At 42.4% G+C, this 20002-nt stretch overlaps 1 protein-coding gene across 3 annotated transcripts in view; it reads left to right on the forward strand.

Annotated features, from left to right (window-relative positions):
• Window positions 1-1005: 1005 nt before the first annotated feature.
• brinp2 (bone morphogenetic protein/retinoic acid inducible neural-specific 2) overlaps window positions 1006-20002 on the forward strand; it is a 226834-nt gene continuing 207837 nt past the window's right edge. The window contains exon 1 of one of the 3 annotated variants that reach the window (XM_070973808.1): window positions 1006-1856. The gene's annotated coding sequence lies outside the window, so the exon portion shown is untranslated. The remainder of the gene's footprint in view (window positions 1857-20002) is intronic. The other 2 variants (XM_070973809.1, XM_070973810.1) reach the window with 2 other exon arrangements.

Genomic DNA, 20002 nt, shown 5'->3' on the forward strand with positions numbered 1-20002 from the left:
CCTGTGAAGATGTTCCCCAGGTGCCTTTCTGAATAAAATGCTGCCTAGCTTGCGGTGAGCATCTCACTCCTGTATGGCAGCTAGTGATGAATGCTTCACGTGGCTCCGAGTTAACCAAGTTCATATTGAAACGCTCCCTGGAGCGTTGTCATCAATCAAAGCCTCTCCCAGGAGCTGTCAAGCGATTTTTGTCTGCCTTCTCCCGCTAACATGTGCGGTTCGGTTGCGCCACAACTGCAATATTCGGCCCACCTCATTTGCTCCCATTACAGAGGCGGCTCAGACTGTTTTTTCCCTCCCAACACCCCTGGGCAGTGTATTCAACATGCACTCCACTCTCCAGCCTCCCTTCAACCACTTACTTATTCATCACAGGATGCTTCTTAGCTGACAGACACCAGATTTTTGTAAAGAGAAGGAGACAGACAGACAGAAGAGTGCGACTCTGCTCAGTAATGGGGGACACTGTCAGTATGAATTCAGTTTTGCCGGGAGTCAAAGCAGCGGACAAATTTGGCTAAAGCACTGCGAGTGAATGAGAGGGTAAAAAAAGGGAGGGAAGCATTTTCACTTTCATTAGCCAGCCTGTCCCTTTGGGCTTAAACACATAGAGCTCAGTGCATGAACTGCCCCCCTTACACACCCATCCACACACACGCACACACACTCATACACACCCTGACTGTTTCTCAGCCTCCTTTATCCTCATTCCCTGGCACTCTCTCTCTCTCCCCATTCACATCTCTTTCATCCCACCTCTCTCATCTTCCTCTCCATCCCCTCTTCCCTCTCTCATCTAGGTTTATCTTCCTGTGCCTACTCTCTCCATCCTCGCGCCTTTCCTCCACTCTCTCTCTCTCCCTCTCTCTCCCTCCTCCCATCCTCAGTGCGCATCATCGCAGCGCACACCTCCTTCCCTCTCCTCCTTTCCCTGTAGTTATCAGCCAATCGCTGCCGAGAGAGGCGTGGTTTCACAGTCGGAGGATGGACAGAGCTTGTTGAGGAGAGAGTGAGGGAGAGAGAGAGGGAGAGAGGAGCACTGATGAAAAGAGACGCCTTCCTGAGCTACTTGGAGAAACAACACCAGGCTTGACACTGAGTGATGACCGTGGCGCAGAGAGACTCAGCAGACCGGGAATAAAAACGCGGAATAAAACACACACACACACATACACACACACAAACACACACAGAGGGGAGGAGGGTGCTCGGTTTGTGGATACCTGCGCGTCTCCGCTCCGGCCGCAGGTGCGCTACAGTCCCTCTGAAGGGAGAGTTTTTTGGTCCGGAGAGGGAGCTGAGAGAAGAAATTTTACCAGGATTATTTCTCCTTTTCTCGCCCGGTCTCATCTGTTTTTCAGTCACTCTGAAAGCAAACTTTCTCAGCTCTTGCAACGTCTGCAGCCACATTTCAACTCCAGGTTGGACTCAAGATCTTAATTCGGATCTTTTCAAATTCGTGGACTGTTCACTTAGACTGTTTCGAAACGCGGATTACACTGGACAGCAGCTCCAATTAGAAAGGAGAATTCCTCTGAACTCCAAACTTGTGTCTTGAAACGAAGTCTTTTCATCCCATCGGTGTTTTGAGTTTGTGTTGATGAAGAGGACAATGCCTGGATTATTACAGCCGCGGCTCAACCTGCCCCACGGAAGAGGGGAAGAGTGAGGGAGGCAGAGAGAAGGAGGGTGAAGAAGAGGAAGAGAAGAAGAAGAAGAAGGAGGGGAGTCGGTGGCGTTTGGCTGCCGTCCACTAGTTCGCTAGCGACTACCGCTCGGGCTCTCCCACCTCTTTTTACTGGATAAACGGTCACGCATCAAGAGACGCACGGGGAGGACCTACGTTCACACCCTGGGTGAGTTTGTGTGTGTGTCCACGCTTGGGAAAAAAAGACGGGAGACACAAGAGTATCGGTGCTGTGCGTTTTCGTGCCAGGCGCGTTTTTACGCGCAGAGCACTCCCGGGTTGTTACGCACTATACAGTAATGCGGGTTCAGATGGTCAGTTTCAGTGTGACAGCGCTCAAATCATGACGCATGATCGATCAGCTGAGGGTGAGAGAGGGAGCTTAATTTAGGTGAAACAGACTGTTTGGCAGCTTCCTCATCTACGGCGGCAGTAGGAATGTGTTCCTCGGCGTCAATGTATGAGCAACAAAAATGAGTCTTGAGCAAAGGGGGTGCACGTGCAAATAAATATCAGAGGTCACACGTGGGTCTTGAGCTCTCAGCCACCCTGTCATACAATTTGTCCGTGCATATTATTTGAGTAAATGTGTCTGACTTGAACATTTTATTACCTGTGTAGATGCTGTAGCGCAGCCCTGTTTGCCGATGCTGACCAAATATGTGTGTGTGTGTGTGTGTGTGTGTGTGTGTGTGTGTGTGTGTGTGTGTGTGTAAAAATTGTTTTGCATTTGCATGCTATAACTTTGCAACATGTTGCACGTGTGTGAGAGCGTGTGCGCGCGCCAATCTATTCTTGTCATATTTAACACGGAAACTGGAGTTGAGTCTGACTTCAACCTCTGCTTGCCTCATCTCACCGTCTCTCTCTCTCTCTCTCTCTCTCTCTCTCTCTCTCTCTCTCTCTCTGTGTGTGTGTGTGTGTGTGTATACGTGTGTGCACGCTCCTGCTGTCTCTCCTAACCAATGAATACCTTCCAGCTGCCTGCCTCTCTCCTGTCTGTGTCTCTTTCTCTGCCTGCGTGTGTGTGTGTGTGTGTGTGTGTGTGTGTGTGTGTGTGTGTGTGTGTGTGTGTGTGTGAGCGATGTTGCTCCATCAGTCACCCTGAATGCCTGCTACACACCACGCAATTTCTCACAAATTCTCTGAACCATGTAAACACAACATTTACCTGTCAGCTACTTTGTCGAGACTACTATATGTGGCCGTAAGAAATCCTCGGAGAAGAGAAGTTGCTGCCTCAGATTTATACTTAACACTCACTGCCGCTGCCAGAGACCCGGGGTGGGAAAAAGGTCTTGTCAAATAGATCATGGAGGAGGGAAAAGGAGAAAAAAAACTCAAAATCCAACTCAAATCACTACGTACACCCACACAGACCTGGAGGGAACAGCTGACAGCTCTTTCCATCCTCACGGAATAGGTTGAAATGAAAGTGAGACGCGCTGACAATGTGGACAATTGTGGCATCCACTGTGGCGCTGCATAAAGAGAGGCTGCATGCATGGCACACAGAGCTCTAATGACATGTTATTTAAAGGCAGTGTGAGCTACATCCGTGCTGACATCATGACTGCAGTGTTGGTGAAAGGGAGCATTGAACGTTTGAGCCACTGATGAGTGTTTGGTGGCGATGAGTGCAGGAGTGTCCATTATGGAATGCATTCAGGTGAGTGTTTAACACGCCAAACTGCAAAATACACAAACTGCATTAAAAGTACAGCCAATTCTCATCGATAATGTTCAATTATCTTTTGTTTTTGGCCGAAGCAAACTTTTTTATATCAAGCTTGCATGAGACTAGGGATGGGCGATATAGCTGAAATCAGTGTCATGATATTAAAAGGGCGCTTCAGCGATTTAGTATTACATTTCCATGGCTGGGGGACTTGCAAGATGGTTTGAAAAAAGAATGATTAAAATCAATGCAGAGGCCAAGAAATCCTGACTTTTCTGCCCTTGTATATGCCAAACTCCGAAACTATTGGATTCTCCAATGGCCTCTTTTTGTTTGACCCTCTCTGCTAAATGTCGTCAGTGTCCCTGTTTGTAACATAGGCTTTGTGTTAAAAATGTCCATAAACCTAAAATGAGAAAACCCGGAGATGTTCCTCCTGAGATTAATTTTTTTCAGACTGAGGACCGGCCTTCTTACCCTGAATAATTCATGGTACACCACAATTAAAGGATAAAGCTGCTGATGTTCTCTCATGAACAAAAAGAGTAAAACAAAACCAGCAGTGTAAGGATCCTATTAAGTATTGTGTGTGTATCCAAAGCCTGGTATATCTTCCCCTGTGCCCTAAAGCTCCATCGTTGTCTAAAAGCTATTAAAGATACATCAGTGAGCCACGCTGTTACACTGGGTGACATGTTCCTGCATCACCATGAACACACATACTGTAGGTTATTGTCACTCAGTCCCACATACTGTAGACCATCCTGCTGCCCCGAATACTGACTAGAGCCCCAAATGTGTATTAATCCACAGCTGCAAATAGTCCCCAGCAAATACACCGTCTCCTCCTTTTGAAGTCACGTTTGGTCAAAACTAGAGTGACCAGCAGTTTTAGAAAATTACTGATTAAAAATGAAACTATGTATTGCCCTTTGAATGCCACATGTAATGAATCTGACAATCAGTTTGTCGGTTTTGTTCTTTTAACTGAGTTTGTTGATAATAATGAAGAGTAATTATTGCTATGTTGAAGTATATTTTAAAGTATCTTTTTAAAAAGGGGCTACAGTACATTGTGATACGAGATTCAACAGACCCTACAGACAAGACGGAAAATAAGGGCAAAGGGAACAACTGCATACATGTTCAGACATTGCAAGTGCAGAGTGATCAGCACACATTACAATACTAGAAAAGAAAAGTATCAATTAAAAGCATCCACATGAACAGTGACCCTTTTAAGCCACTTATTATTTCAAAATCCTGTTTGAGACTACTTTCGGACAAGTTATCGAGGAAACAAGTTTCACATTGACGAACCACTTTTTTATAATCCCCACCTCTTTCTGCCTGTCTGCCCTCTCAGCACACATGTATGTCAGTGCACCTGCATGATGCCTGGCTTGTTTATTCAAATATCACCCATCCCTACATGAGAGCACAGACACCATTAGACAACATTTACAGGATTTCTAATGCAGCTTTTGTTGCTGTTTGCTATTTTGGTTCAGAATCATAAAGCAATCAGTTTGATGAGTGATAACAACAGTGGGTGGGATGAAACCTGTAATTCACCAGTCATTTTTATGGATTGTCTCTGTGTAATAGTGTCTGGGCAAAGCGATGAAATAAAAGCAAAATTAAACCACTTCTCATTTGCTGAGGACCCCGTGGAATGCATCTAACGGCCCCAGGTGGGCCCCAGTCTCTACTCTTGGAACTGTTAATAATAAAAGTACATTCTTCTGTATGGATTAGTTTATATGCTTACAGTATCCCACAGCTGAAATAGCTGGGCCTCAACAGACACATTTCATTGCTAGAACTCCAGATAAGACCTCTTAAAGATGCCAGTTTGATTATCCTCAGTGATATAATTCTCTAATTCTAGTCTAATTCTGCTGCAGATATTTCTGGCTTTCCCCCTTAAAAACTGTTTTCACAGCAAGGTGGCATGTGTGTTTTGTTGATGCCTTTTTCTTCCCAAGCAGGGCTTCAGGTTTAATGAACTTCACTTTAAACCCAAACTGAAAGGATGCAGAATGTCACCGAGTCTACTTGGAAGCAGCTTTGCTTTATGAAATATTTTCCCATCCTGAAGATTCAGTCGGATAGTGTACAATTGCAAAGTTCCCCTGGAAGCACATTCAGTGACAGAAAATTTAATATCCCTGCCTCAGTATTGTCCTTCTCTAAAAGAAAAATCTATTCGACCTCTCTTATTATCTCTTATTTCTCCCACTTATTTTTCCTCACAGTCTCTCTTACACTATCATCCAAGGTCGCGTATTTTCAGGATGCTCTGTCTCCGACCTTTTGCTCCGCTTCATAAGCAATCAAAAAATTGGAGCTGGATCTGCTGTTGCTCTCATTGTGAGTCACTCTGCAGAAAAGTGCATCAGCTAAATGCGTGTATATAAATGTAAATGCATGTACACTGCGTGTAAGCTCTTCAGAGATTGACTAGTGCATACGATATGGCTGTGCCCTTCAAACTGCAAGGACGTGGGGAGATATTGAAAATGCAGCCTTTACAATGATTGATACATAATAGCTGGCTTTCAGTCTTGCCACTGGTCTCGTCTCTTAGCATTGTGAGCTGTCCTTTTCACAATAAGTGGCATGCAGGTTTTTAAGGTTCCAGTCGGGCTGTGGAACCGTTTCAATATAATTGAAGTTATTCACGAATATACAAAGATTGCTCTTTCTATTGTATGCATAGGTGGCTGTACAATGACTCTGTCCCCCAGCAGTGCCCAACAATGGGTTTGATTTTTCAGGGTGAGTCAGAGAATATCCATCTTATCAGTCACTGCTGAACCACTGTGCTTTGCATATTGTGCGAGAAGCAATTTATTAATAATTTGATTTGTCAGCTGACAGAAAACTCACAGTTTGGATCATGAAAGAAATTCTTCAGCATTCTTGGAAAAACATTATGAATACACATTAACACATACGTTCACTCATTTGGTCTCTTGTTGAGAAGGAGATAGAGTGATAGCACTCACATGTCACATATGTTAAAGATGAAGCTACCGTCAGTAGCCTACCATTAAGACAAGAGCAGGAAACGTTACAAGCAATCAATAAAATAAATAAGATAAAATAAAACAAACTATATCACCGGTGCAGACAGGTGATCATTAGACGCGTTGGTAAGTGGATTTTTCTACCTTTGGACAGAAGCAGGCTAGCTGTTTCCGCCTGTTTCCAGTCTTTGTGCTAAGATAAGTAAACAGACATGACAGTGACATCGATCTCCTTACCTCACTCTTGTAAAATAAAAGTAATAAGCATATTTTCCAACATGTCGAACTATAGAATGAGGATTAGCAACTTTTCTCTCCTTGTATTATTGTGTGATTGAATCTCTAAAATATTGTGATGAGGTCTTTGTCTGTGGGAATGTGTGATTGGCATTGTCATTTCCAGACCTGAAAAGTTTAAAAAAAATCATCAACAGATCATCTGAAAATGATAATAAGGTCGTTTGCATCCATAATGAGGTAAAAATGAATGTCCACAAAACAAAAGTTTGTGTAATTTTTTTAATTCATAGACTCAAAGCACTAATAATAATAATAATGCAGGTACCTTAATACTGGTGCAGTTTAATTGTTTTTCCCTCTGTAGACACTCACCTTCCAAGTGTCAGCCACTCAGTTTAATCTTATGTACACCTATCTGAAACTAGCTGTACTGCACTTAATGACCCTGCAACTAATAGAACAGCCCCGCAACAAATTCTGCCTTCATGGAGGTCATAATGTTCACTTATAGCTGAAACTATTGTAGCATTTGTAACATTCATTTCAAAGCTGCAAATGTTCACCCTTTTGTGAACCATGTAGGAAGGCTCACCTGCCTGCCTACAGGTATTGACTGGCCCGCATGGTGTTTTTTTTTTATCTACTGAGTGTATGTGTTGGTGAAAAATCCTTAAGCAGTGTTCTCAAGCTGTTCCTGTGCAATCCGGTTCAGGAGTAATTGATTATTGATTGATGGAGGTGCAATATCATTGTATCTCTGTGCACTAATATGGTTTGTTGAAGACGTCGATGACAGAACTGATGCGAGCCCACTCCGCTGTGAGATATAGACTAAAGCAGTAGGCTGTGTCTTCTCTGCTGTGTCGTGACTGAACCTGCTGCAGGTTCTCACACACGCTGTACCCACACTGTCTAAGTGGGCTGACTGTCATGTTGTACAAAAGCCTGTCAGATTATAGGTCTCAGTCATGCCCACCAATATGTAAACAAATCTTAACTTTTCACGAAATAATGAACCTGTCTTCCCACAAAAGACCATATTTGCATCTAAATCCAATAAGGCTCATCATATTGTAAAGACTCGAATGAACCGTACTTACACGAGAAAGACTGTAAATTAAAGTAAGTTGGCTGCACAAAGGCTAACGACTCTTTTACTTTTTCAATGAATCTTTCACATATCATTTTGATTAATCTGTCACATTTTGCCGCTGCTGTGAGACGGCACCACCTTAACGTTTGTGGTTGCTGAGATTCATGTAGCCTAAATGGTTTAATTGTGACGGACTGTGCCTAATCTCAGGCAGCATCATCAGATCAAACTCGTATGAAGTTTAGCTCTGTGGAATACACGCAGACCTCTCAAGATCCCAACAAGCCACAGATGGTGGCTGAGAACTGACGCTTATTAACGCACACGACAGCCCCCCATGTGCAGGGGGCCCCGGTTGTCAGTTGCCAATTTGTGCTGATTTCAATTTGTGCCTGACTGTCAGTTGGAAGAGACACTGATGTAGTGCATTATATGACAAAGGGGGGGAAAACACTACAATTACACTTTAAATATTGGCTCTAGATAAGTGCACCCTATTAAATTTTCCCCAAGTTGCCTGGTTATGCAATTCAGACATCATCTAACCGGTTTATTGCATTCAGATATCTGATTTTACACAGGCTACAGTATAATCTGATGTAATTGATATTTATTTTTATTGTATTATCATTATTGATTATTCTTTTCCAGAGTGGTGTGTCTGTGTCTGCCCTGTCATTCAGCTGCAGTGCTAGTTGTAACGACTGTTCACATCAGCATGTGTAAAAGCCAACTCGGCTTTGCTGAAAACAGCTGACCGGTCAATATAGTGAGAGCAGCAGCTTTCTCTACCCACTGAACTTTAATTTACAGAGGGCATTAACATGTGTGTTGGTATAATAGCTGTGTGCTCTTTGGACTGACTGGAGACGTGCTGAGCCATGCACCTGGGATGATGTTATTACTTTTATAATGAAGGACATCATCTTATCTAATACATGTCAGGCCACAATATCATCTGACCTAATTCATGCTTACTGCCTTAGCCTGGAAAACAGTTGATTCACCAGCTCTTTATTCACAATTACAAATTGTGTTTTCACCTCTTATTTTCCATAAATGTGTTTGTTTTGAGATCTTGGGAGGAGGGTTTTTTTAGTGTCAAGGGTAGGGCCCAACAGAAATATAAAAAAGGCTGGGGATGGCTTAGCTTTTTTAAAATAAGATTCAGCCCCCATCCCCACCCTAATAACTTTTGTACTGTCCCTAACAGCCTTCAGTCTCCTGGTTTCAGCCTTTTCACCAGACGCTGGAACCTGAGAGAGGAGATTTGCTCCCATTCAGCCACAAGAGCATTAGTTAGCTCCAACACTGATGTACTGGCGACAGGGCTTGGCTCACAGACAGTGTTAAAGGCTCTGTAGGGTGTTTGGACTGTTAGTCAAAGAAACCAGCAAGACCACCAGTCAGTCTGTGGGAAGCTGTAGTGGGTGTTTCTTTCACTATTTTCATAAATTTTTTGGACATTATTGGTGTAAAACAAACCTGAATTGCCAGAATACTAGTGGTAAGAGATAAGATGTTTTTTTTGTAATTAGGTGAATTTCTAAAAATTAAATTAACTAAACTAAGCTAACTAACTAACTAAATGTTGCCAGAGTTCGAGATGGTGTCATCAAATAGTTTGATTTTGCTGGAAATTTGTATAAATGCATTATAAATGTGGATGTGCATTTTACTCGTGGTGACCTATAAAGTAATGCCGCCAGCAGCTTGTATACTGAGCTCTGTGATCGAAAAGATTGAGATTTTTCTTTCTCTCCCTTGTTTTTATGCCAGTCATTAGAAACAGCACCTCGGGGGCAAAAGGAAAAAAACAAAACAAAAGATGAAGCAATAGCCCTAACCGCCAACACCACCACCGCCGCCGCTGCCCCCATTTGCAGCGCTGACGCACCTCTTGTGGCCAGCCTTGGAGATGTGCCTGGCTTCAGTGGCTTGTTTAAGGCAAAACAGGGGAGCGCTGGAGTGCAGGGAGAAGGGACATGAAAGGCAGTTAAACTCTCTCTGTCTCTCTCCTCTCTGCCCCTTCTCCCCTTCTCTTTGTACATCAAAGTGTTTGTCTCTTCTTAAAGAGAAACCACTGCAACTGTAGTAGGAGGGGATGAGGAGTGAGTAGTGTGAACGCTCCATTGTTTCTCACACAGTATGTACATTAATCCTGAGCTGGGCTCCAACATGGACTGCAGCAGTCCAAAGCCTTGCTGACATTTAAGTGTACACAGCGGGTGGACGAGAATGATGGGGCATTTGCATGTGTGTTATGGAAGTGGGTGGTGTGTGTTTAATACCCTTTTTACCACAACATAGAGAAAAACCCCACTGCTTTCTTTTTTATTTAATCCACTGAGGATTTTTTTTTAAGCCGCTTCCAAATATTCTTATGGACTAAGCTGTTGAGTTGTGTAGATAAATGTCTGTCTCATTAATGAGTTTTTCTTTGGAAAATCAGTTGAGGGATTGGTCCTTTTTTCCCATAAGGCCTGGGGAAATTGTTTTGTAGACACTTGTTTCAGGAAGGTCAAGCACAAAATGACTACTTTGTCTTCATAGATCTGTCCCTGTAATTTTTTCCTTTTTTGGCCCATTGCAACCCACATATCTGGGTAAATTTCAGATGTAATTTGATACACCGCAGCCATAGGTTGGGAGATGTAATGCACACCATGAGATGATAGACACTTGTCAGCCGTCAGAGGTTGTTATATTCTGTGCTTACCAAGATAACTATAGTATCTTCTTTGCATTAGGTCATTGTGGGCTACGTTGCAAATTGCTTTATAGCAGTATTAGAGCTGTTTGCTTCAATATGGAGTACCTTGAATTTCCAGGTTTTTTCATCACTATCACAGTAGATATAGATACCGTGATTTTAAATTACTCACTGGAAAATCTAAGAATTTGTTGACATCACTCACCTCTAATGAGTCATGCATGAGTCTCCAGGCCTCCAGGTCCAAAGGCCTGAGTATGCTTCAAACAAAGTGTTTGCCAAGATCATGTGATAACATCAGAAACCTCTTTTTGACAGCAAATTTCTGCAGACTTCTTAAACACACAACCCAGTAATCACGCCTGTTTGTGCAGCGATTGGTGTGCTGAGGTGTCTTAGCTCTCTTTTCACTCTATCACTTTTTGTGGGTACAACCGAATACCTTCGATGAGTGGCAGTCAGAAAGTGCACCGTTACCCCCCTTTGTACAGTTCATGGTGTTGAGCCTTATGGACATGCAAAACATTGAAATTCTATGAGAGGCAGGTGAGGCAGTGGGGTGCAACCAACCAGCGGCTGTGGAATAGAGGGATAAAGGTATTAAGAGCTTTGCCTATAGACGTGGTCAAAGTATATTTGAAGCATCCTGAGACCTTTAGACAGATCACAACTCTGACTGCATCTGTCTTGCTTTTCCCATGTTCGATGCTAAGCTCTGTAGGCTTCAAACAGTGGTGGTGATGCACCTGAAGCTGTTTAACTGCCAAAAAATGAAGATCAACTTGAGTTAAAACTGGATTAAAAGCTGCTCTCAGGGGTGAGCTAAATGCTACCACAGTACTTCACACCTTCTGTTCCTTTTGTACTTTCCAGGTCACTCCAGTTCTTTGCTGCCTTTATGCTTTTTTTTTTTTTTTTTTTTTAAACAATCAGATAGCTATCCGGTGCACCTGAGATGAAATAGAGTATCTGTCATATGCTTTTTTTTGTTTTTTAATTTAAACTACAGTGCTTCTAATATATGAATCAGGTCACGTAGTGTAAGTTTTTGCTGCAGTATGTTTGAAATCCAGTTGGTTGAACGACCTGCCATCTGACCACGTCTGAAGGCCAAGGTGTTTGGAGGAGTAAGGACTCAAAGCCAACTCAAAAAGGCGCACACTTTTCTCCCCCCAAAGACATTCATTGCTTTGCACTTGTTTGTTCATGCAAAATGTTTGAGAAGTAGCAGTTTAAAGAGAGCTTGTGAGGGAAGTTCAGATTGTTTTCAGAGAGTTACATAAATTGTCAGATGCAGCATATCCAATTCCAAAGTTGGAAAGGTGTGGGAGGACGGGGTTCAGATGTTGTTTGACATGCAGACAAGCATTTCATCAGCATACTGATACCTTTACTTACTGCTTCTGGGTATCCTAACTAGCAGAACAGAACAGAGACAGTTTTTTCCTCGTCTATTCTTTTGATGAAACTTTCTGTAGGTGGCGCTCTTTTGCACCAGCCAATTCCTCTAATCATCCCCCGTGAATAAACTGCTGTTGATGCTAAGCGGAAAGCACATCACATTCTCTGGGCAGGACGGTTTTTGCAGGAAAGATATGCAGTAATATCCAGCCATGTTTACTAAAGCAAAAGCCCTCAAGGATTCCATTACTGTTTGGCTGCGTCTGTCAGTGATAGAAAATCCCCAAATGGACCAGCATTTGCATAAAAATGTAGTGCATTGTTGCTTTAAAATCATGTATAAGTGATGTTGAGTCTAAAACTTGTCATCCAGGTCCCTGTCAGATGCTGGAAGAAGGAACATTAAGGAACACCAGACTCTCTCAGCGCTAGGGCAGTACATTATTCATGACTTATCCTGCACTGGAACGTCTGATGACTGCATGCAATTCTCTTTCTCTCACCTTCTCCTCATCCACCTCCTATTCTGCCTCTCCTCCACTTCCTGATAATGATTAGGGAAGACATTTAGTGGCAAGAAATACAATGATTATAAGTTGCAGCATTGATCTGCGTATTGAGCTATATCATCCTGATTCATTGCTTCTGACATCCAAACTCCCGCCATTGATTTTTACTGTTGCTGTTGAAGGAGATTTAGCCACCATCACCACCGCCCATTCTTTCTCTCACACATACACACACACAACCTGCCTTAAGCCAAACAGGTTGTGCTGCAGAAATGTACCAATTGTACTTTCCTGACCCACTTTATTGGTATTCATGTGTTCAGTGCTAGCGCAAGCATCCAGTTGGTCCTCTTTGGTACAGGAGAGCATTTTGATAGGTGGAGAGCATAGTGTGGAGAGATGTGTGTGAGGGAGTATGGTCACACACATTACTTTATATTCACGCTGTTTTACACCATGCATAGAAAGCTGAGAATTGGCCAACCATGCGCAGGAAAAAATCAAGTCAAACAGCGCTGCCTCACCTTGTCTCTCACATCAGTGAGATACTTGTTGGCCCCTGGAATACATTTTACAGCCAAACATCGGCCTTATTCCCTTCAGATTGAGTGGGCTGCTTCAAAGTGGAATGAAGTGGAACGACCGGGTGCGCTTATTAAAAACATATCAGGCAGCCGCGTCAACACAGCAGTCTTTGCAGAGAACATCTGCAAAGATGTGATAATAGCCACTGCATCCCACGGGAAGAGCGGGTCATCGTGGTTCCATATGAGAAGGTGGAGAGGAGAGATGTGGAACCTGAAGAGAAAAATATTTATCACTGGTTTTATGTACTGTAATGGACAGATGCCAACAGGAGGCAGGAGAGAGCCGAAAGATAAAAAAGCAGCTGAACAGTCTGTTTTTCTGAGGAGTAGGTGGAGGCCAAAATCAGAGCTAGATGGAAAGTGAATACTGGACTTGAATTAATCAGGTGATCGATCTGAATGCTGATGTCACTTTGTGCCTGATGGAGGACTAAATATGTCTTCTTTTGCTCACACGTTAGCCGTCACAACTCATAGAGAGCAGAAGTCCTGGAGTCACATTTGAAGTAGCTGCTGTTCCACTTGCTCAAACTCAGTGGATCTGCCACTGAGTGTTTCACTTTGTCTCTCTGAAAAGTGAAACAGGTTCCTGAATGTTTACTCCCCACATCGAAGGGGCCATCACAACACAACTCAAAATGAATGCTAATTGTACTCCCTGTCTGCTGGATGTGGAAACAGAAGATGGTTTGCTCACATGTTAGGGGTATTTGCCAGGGCTGTGTGCGTCTGTCAGCTTGTTGTGGAGTTCTTCTGCCCCTAGTGGCCCAAAAAATATCAACCAAGGCAACTTCATTCTTTTCATTGCAACTTCACTGGACAGAAATAACAATGTGACATCAACTCTTGTAGGGGTGAATGCCATAAAGTGGCCTGGCCATTGTCAGAGAGTCCAAAGGTCTTTAATTTGTGGCATTGCACACAGCCACACTTTTTTGCATACTACAGTAGTACTGCTTTACAGTAATATTTTAATGTATCAGCAACATTAGAATATTCAAATTCCTTTTAAAGCCTTAATTTGGCTTTGGTTTGGATCACCATGATTTTACTAACATGCACAGCCGGGCCATTTAAATGCACAAAGCGTGTGTGCATAACACAGCAGAGATTTAGTGTTCATTATAGTTTGTTGAAAATTGAGAATCAGCAATAGTTTTTCAGCCTTCCTTTTGTTGACACTGGGAAATGTGATACTTAAGTAACTGAGAATCTTCCAAGTGAAAGGAAGGCAATGAGTTCCAAATAACCGTACTTCTAATAATGCTAATTTATTCGTTGGAGAGGCATTTTTCTTCTTTTATTGGCTTGGTTTCAGCAAAGTTGAAACTCCAAATTCGTCTGGCTCCGTTTGCATGCCTGATTACATATTTAATTCATGAGAAGACATTCCAAAATGCGGGCTAATAAACCCCCCTCTCCCCTCTGCCTCCCGCGTTTTGGCTGACTAGCCCAACGTGCTCTTTTGAACTTACTCATGCGTGCGGTTTTGGGAAAGCGCTCATGCAAATCTGCCTTCACATTTGACAACACCGAAGTTGAACACATGGATTTTCATTCCGGGGGATGAATATTGTGAAATTAACTGCTCGGAAGGAAGATGTGCGTGTGTGTGTGTGTGTGTGTGTTTGTGTGTGTGTGTGTGTGTGTGTGTGTGTGTGTGAGTGAGTGAGTGAGTGTGAGCACATGCTGTCTTTAAAGGATGAAATAAGTAAAAGGCTTTTGATCTCAATCAATATTTATTAATAATAAAGCAGTTAAGGGAAGAAATACAGGCTGATACTGAGCTCTGCAGTTGAAAAGCAGCTCAGAGCAGCTTCAGAACAAGAGAGCAGAGCACGTTTAAAGGCAGGATGTGAATATTAAGGAAACATGTCTCTTATCTGAAGAGCAACATATTACAATGTAGAACACGTGATGCTGTCTGCAGTATTCAGTATATACAGAGCAATAGTGATGTACATGCTGTTTACATACAAACAAGTTTAAATGTTCAATTGCCAACGGGAAGAATGGAGGATGTGTTGACAAACTCTCTGAACCATTGTTCTGTTGTCGTTCAGCCACCGTAGTCCGCATGAGAAGATCTGACTGTGAGAAAAATGTTAATAGACTGTTTGAGTCAACTTCAGTTATTATCGTTTGCTCAAAGCATAAGCTTAACGTACACTGCCAGTGGAGTGTAAGTGGTTTTTTTGGGCAGTACTTTTATTTACAGTTGATTTTCTCCAAAGATGTGTACAGCAGTCAAAGATAAATTACAGCGCAGTGCTCTTTGTAGTAAAGATGCAAACACCAGATTATCTTTGAAAAGTATCAGAAATAAAAAGACCATTTGAAGGGTGCTGCAAATACTGACATGACACCTGCCATGAAGGAGTCTTTATGAATGTTTATGTTTGTTATCGTTGAGTGTCATTTCGTCAGTTATTGCATTTTTAAGCAAAGACATCATTTGAGATCTGTTTGTTGTGACAGTTTGACATTAACCAAGGCAACATATCTGTCAAAACCAAACACATATGACAGTTTATTGTAATATTAACACATAAAGGTAATTAGTTTCTCTAAGTTTGATGATTTAGCCTGCTGTGGCCTGTATATATCTTGTCTTGTTTATGTCCAGAATTGGTTTTTGTTGACTAAAACTGCCCTGCATCACAATGTAGATTATCCTTGTACTCCATCAATACAAATTCAATAATTAGCCAAGTTAGTATTAGAAATTTAAGACAGAGCTCTAATTCACTTGTCAGAGAAGACGTAAGGGCTGATTACAATATAATGTGTTATTTGCTATGTTAATATACTGTTAATATGAATAAGTAGCTGTCACATTTCTTCTTGTCTGGGTGAAGAATAAAGCTTATTTTGCCACCACATGTCTGAAACCAAACCTATGTCCTTGAACTGAATTGATTAAATAAAAAGCCTCTCTCTTATATTACTATAAACTGTATTTCTTTGAGTTTCTTTCTTTGGTTCTTCAGACGAGATAAGCAATTTGTGATTTGGCATTTGTGATTTCTTAGCAGAAAATGATTTGCTTTCTCTCAAAGCAAATTCTTTCATTCGTGCTTCTCAGATGTTGGTGCTTCAAACCGTGGCCCCAAATTGCTCTCAATATTTGTGAAAAATGTGAGTTGCTTTGGATGAAAGTGTTTTCCACATGTCACTTCAACACAGTTCCTAAATTTTCCAAAATTTTGCCTGAAGGTTATATTGACTTATTTTAATCTAATTTAATTATTGAGTAACAAAGTCAAAAATGCCTTCAGGCAAATGCAGGTTAATCACATTATGTTCTGTATGCCAGGACTGTAGTTAAGACATCATGACAGACCTGCTACACTAGGAAATCTTTGTTCTGTACTTTCCTTCCTCCCGGTAAAAGAAGTCTGTCCAAGTTTGACGCGTCACTTTCAACTTTGCGTCTCCACTCATCCTGCAGTCAGTCGTGATGTGCCTGCTCCACTGAATAGCTTTTAACAGGATTGGACCTTCGCCTCCACAGTGACGCACTAAGTCAGTGAAGGTCACTAACAGCATCACATAAAAGAAGACATCAGTTCTTAATGAAGTCATACATCACATTTAGCATATGGTTCAATTAGAGGCTTCATAGAGATTATTGAGATTATATTATCCCAGTGCATTCATTAGCTAAGCTCCAATAGTCGCCCATCTGATTAAAAGCTGTGAGGGGATTTGCTGCTATTGACTGGGAGAGATCCAAGCATGGAGGGAGCTGGAGACACTGGTGATGCAGGGGATGTAGCTTGCATGTCTGGATGTGTGTTTAATCATGTAAATGTGAGTTTTGCTGTAAATACACCAGTGGGTGTACGTGTTTTTACATCTGTAAGCACCAGTGGGAGCAACAGCAGCTCATAAATGCTTATCTCGATGTGTACATGTGCACTCTGTACCGAGTCACCAAATAATAAACTGTGTATGTATGAGAGCATGCTGGGGTAAATTCAGTGTGATGTATAGAGAGGTCATGGATCCCTTGTTAGATGAGGTGATGAAAGCAGAGAGTAGTGTTTCATTTAGTGGTGATACGGGTTCTCAGTGATGTGAAGTGATGGAGCTTGTGGCTCAGTTCTCTTTAGAGACACACAGTGTGCTATTTTTCACCGTTGGCCTAATGTGGGATTTATTTTCCAGGTTATGGACTGTGATTGATTTTCTCTATCTAAATGATGGTATTTTCATGCTGGATCCAAAGTTTTTTCTTTGGATGATATTTTTGGAAAAGTTTTCCAGTGAGGCGTAAACAATTAGTGACTGTATATTCTCGTTTTTTCTTCTTCTTTTTAAATTTGACTTCATTGACCAGGGCTTCACACTGCAGCATTTCAAGTCTAAACAACACCTGGTCCTAGATGTGCCTTCATACAAATCCATCTCAACGGAAAACCACACAAAATAACACAAAACACAAAGAGTTATAGAACAAAAAGTCCCACAGAGGAAGAGGCTTCTTATAATGAGTGGCTGCTGTTTAATCCCTCTTTAAAAGCTCTTTCAACTTGAATTGATCCTATTGAGAATTCAGCTCCACAGTGAGCAGCAAAGTTGTCTGTCCAGAGCAATAGTTCAGGAGGGCACTTAACAAATCCCAAGAGATGCACCCTGAACTTATGAGAGGTTTCACCATGTGACTGACAGCTCTTTGTCTTAGATGCCATGAAAAGCAGGATGCCATAATCCTCTCCTCCTCTTTTTCTGTCTGCCGCTGCCTTCTGTTTGCATTCTTTAAAACAAGGTTACAACAGTTTTCTGTCTTTTTCACGGCTTTGTTTTCCTGTACAATTACATTGCAGTAAATGCCAAAAAGTGCAATCAATGTTTTTCAAGGAAAAACAGAGCCTCTATTATGGCTGGTGAAAACTGAACTAAAAATCCTAATAACCACTCCCTGTTTGATTTCCTGTTTGCTCTGACTTTCGACATGTGTCTGCCCCAGTGTCCAGTTCGACTGGACATTCTGTACATGCAACAAAGCAGGACACTCTAAAAATACAGCATTGCAAAGATCTTAAAGACTCAGTTCACCCAAATTAAGAAGCTATATTTTCTCACCTACTTCTCATGGTAGCTACTCAAGCAGATTGATTTAGTTTGACGTTCAGGGTTTGAGATGCATGCTTCTGGGATTTCTGGAGGCGAGTGGAATTTCATCTGTCCTGCTCTCAGCATGAGAAAAGCATATTTCCTTCCTTTTCTTTCTTTTCTTGTATATCTCATTTTGTTATATTTTATCTTTGGCTTGTCAGCCAAGTGTGTGAATAGTCTGAAATAGTTCTGAAAGTAAGTATGGAAAGAGCTGTGTTCTAACTCTTCTGTGGAAGAATAGTTGAGTTGAGAATATAAATGATAACACGCCTTCTGTTTTGACTTCCCTCTCTAAGTCGGGAAATCAGCCAGGACAGTTTGATCTCATGCTTCCTCACTCCTCTCAGAGGCTTCGGCCACTTTACTTTCCTCTGAGAGGACATGACAGGATCAGCCTGAGCCAGCTGCTCCCTCTATTGGAATCTAATGACACTCAACTGTCCAGGATACTTACAGTTGCATTGCTCGACATATTGGCGATATAATCTTGAATCCCCTAAAAATGCTCTAAAATGAAACCATTGTAAGGGGCACAGGTGTGTTTTCCTCTGTGTGATTGCACTGTATTGTGGGGTCTCCCTCTCTCTTTTACACACACACACGTGCACACACACACACACATACAATAAATCACATCTGACTCCGATCACCAAGTGGCCCGGCCTATCCCGGGGTCATCTCAAAATCACCATTTAATGTTTAACTGCAAAGATGGCTTTGATGTCAGTGGCAGATAAAGTGGAATTTCTTGATTGCCTCCGTCAAAGAGGCTCCGCTCGCTGAGAAAATGATTTATTGGACACGGGAAGTCGGCGGAGATCAAAGGAGACGGACGAGCCTCCAACTCACACTGAGGGCCGGGAGCAGGCTGGGGCCTGTCCAATCACTCGCACCAGCGGGACCCTTGTCACCGCTTTTGCTTCCTTTTAATTGGCCACCGAGAGAGAGGCGTGAGGAGGCAGAGAGGAAAGGGAGGGCTGAAAGGCCCCGCAGGTCACCAGAGAGCTCAGGCGGGAGCCCATTACTCAGGGAGGAGATAGGAAGGGTCATCTCCAGCAGAGGGTCGGTGGAACACTGATTGCACCGCCGCGAGAGAGTTTCCATTGAGGCGGATGGAGATTACTCCGCTGTCCTGTCTTCTGAATCGGAAAGAGGGCGATGGGACAGAGGAAAGGAGCGGCCGAGGTTGCGGCAGAGGAAGAGAAGGCAGGAGAATTAAAAGCGTGGAAAAAAAGCAAGGTATTGATTTTTTATGAGAGAGAAGATTTGCTCCCAAGATTGAGAGCAATATCATATTAAACCCTGTTGCTGGCCCAGAATGAGAAAATAAAGCCTGTGAATCAACCCTCCCTCTCCTGTTCTTTAATAACTTCCAGTCTGAACTGCAGCACTAGAGAATTACAGCTTGTGAGATAATTGGAAAAACATCAGCATGTGAATGCCCGTTTGGCGGAGGGATACGCATTATTCATGAGACATTGTCTAGGTATCGTAACAAAGAGGAATGAGGTTGTAAAAAGAAAAACTGACCCCTGAGTAAATGGTCATCTTAACACAATATGCAATTTAAATAATAAGGTTGATGCACATTTATCGAAATGAACTCTTCATATACTCTGCATCAGTTTGAAAGCACTTACTAAGGCAGATTCATGGCGTGAAGGCTTTTCACGGACAGAAAGTTTAAAACTGCTCCTCTGCAAGGGAGCCATGAGGTGGGTTTATCTTCATTCTTTCTTCATGTGTCAGGAGAGTGAGTTTTCAAAAGGTTTTGAACAGCTGAACTTGCTCATATTACACTTTTTTGAATACATGGGCTAACTCTTTTGGCAGTACATTTGAATTTTAATAAAGATATGTGGTGGGACACCTGTGACAACAGATGGAAGGCTAAGATGGTGAGCTTGTGGAACAGGTTGCTGGATGACGTCACGTCCTGGC

Source organism: Chaetodon trifascialis, chromosome 11 (assembly GCF_039877785.1).
Source record: "Chaetodon trifascialis isolate fChaTrf1 chromosome 11, fChaTrf1.hap1, whole genome shotgun sequence".
Classification (NCBI taxonomy): domain Eukaryota; kingdom Metazoa; phylum Chordata; class Actinopteri; order Chaetodontiformes; family Chaetodontidae; genus Chaetodon; species Chaetodon trifascialis.